This window comes from Schistocerca cancellata, chromosome 6 (genome assembly GCF_023864275.1).
Source record: "Schistocerca cancellata isolate TAMUIC-IGC-003103 chromosome 6, iqSchCanc2.1, whole genome shotgun sequence".
NCBI lineage: Eukaryota > Metazoa > Arthropoda > Insecta > Orthoptera > Acrididae > Schistocerca > Schistocerca cancellata.
In genome coordinates this window covers 682,282,516-682,284,217 of record NC_064631.1, presented here as the reverse complement: position 1 = coordinate 682,284,217, position 1,702 = coordinate 682,282,516, and the positions used below count along the sequence as shown (strand labels likewise).

At 46.9% G+C, this 1,702-nt stretch overlaps 1 pseudogene; it reads right to left on the bottom strand.

The window, feature by feature from the left end:
* Window positions 1-322: 322 nt before the first annotated feature.
* Window positions 323-440, bottom strand: LOC126089518 (5S ribosomal RNA; annotated as a pseudogene).
* Window positions 441-1,702: the final 1,262 nt, after the last annotated feature.

Here is a 1,702-nt window from a genome sequence, read left to right as displayed (position 1 = left end):
TAGCTTCACGCCTTTTAAAATTTCGTTTGATGTAGACAACCTTAGAGGCGTCGAAACCTAGGTCAATATACTAAACAGTTATTTGTAAGCCGTTGGTTGTGTTGTTCCTCCGTTTGAAAGGCACTCCGCCTTCAGGCCACAAGTGGCCCATCGGGACCATCCGACCGCCGTGTCATCCTCAGTTGAGGGTGCGGATAGGAGGGGCGTGTGGTCAGCACACCGCTCTCCCGGTCGTTACGATGGTTTTCTTTGACCGGAGCCGCTACTATTCGGTCGAGTAGCTCCTCAATTGGCATCACGAGGCTGAGTGCACCCCGAAAAATGGCAACAGCACATGGCGGCCCGGATGGTCACCCATCCAAGTGCCGGCCACACCCGACAGCGCTTAACTTCGGTGATCTGACGGGAACCGGTGTATCCACTGCGGCAAGGCCGTTGCCCCGTTTGAAAGGGGGAAACTTAAAATGTTTTATGTAAGTATCACAAAACGACATTACAAAAATACCTCATTTAAGGTAAGACAAGGTGCGTATAAGTCATCTGAAGCTTAGAATGCCTGTCATCGAAATGTACATTGTAAGACAAAGAAATGACGCACCACCAAGGAGTTATGCAAATTGATCACAAATTGATAGGTCCGCCCCGGTAGCTGAGTGGTCAGCGTGACAGACTGTCAATCCTAAGGGCCCGGGTTCGATTCCCGGCTGGGTCGGAGATTTTCTCCGCTCAGGGACTGGGTGTTGTGTTGTCCTAATCATCATCATTTCATCCCCATCGACGCGCAGGTCGCCGAAGTGGCGTCAAATCGAAAGACCTGCACCAGGCGAACGGTCTACCCAACGGGAGGCCCTAGCCACACGACATTTCCATCACAAATTGATATCCATAGAAATATCGACAGAATATGCAAAATTTTAACTCTGGCGGTCGATGGACGAATATGTAACGCTGCAGCGCAATTTCACTATGCAGCTGGCAAGGATAGTAAACAAGGGACATGTTGATTTTTTTTTTTTTTTTGTCATCAGTCTACTGACTGGTTTGATGCGGCCCGCCACGAATTCCTTTCCTGTGCTAACCTCTTCATCTCAGAGTAGCACTTGCAACCTACGTCCTCAATTATTTGCTTGACGTATTCCAATCTCTGTCTTCCTCTACAGTTTTTGCCCTCTACAGCTCCCTCTAGCACCATGGAAGTCATTCCCTCATGTCTTAGCAGATGTCCTATCATCCTGTCCCTTCTCCTTATCACTGTTTTCCACATATTCCTTTCCTCTCCGATTCTGCGAAGAACCTCCTCACTCCTTACCTTATCAGTCCACCTAATTTTCAACATTCGTCTATAGCACCACATCTCAAATGCTTCGATTCTCTTCTGTTCCTGTTTTCCCACAGTCCATGTTTCACTACCATACAATGCTGTACTCCAGACGTACATCCTCAGAAATTTCTTCCTCAAATTAAGGCCGGTATTTGATATTAGTAGACTTCTCTTGGCCAGAAATGCCTTTTTTGCCATAGCGAGTCTGCTTTTGATGTCCTCCTTGCTCCGTCCGTCATTGGTTATTTTACTGCCTAGGTAGCAGAATTCCTTAACTTCATTGACTTCGTGAGCATCAATCCTGATGTTAAGTTTCTCGCTGTTCTCATTTCTACTACTTCTCATTACCTTCGTCTTTCTCCGATTTACTCTCAAACCATA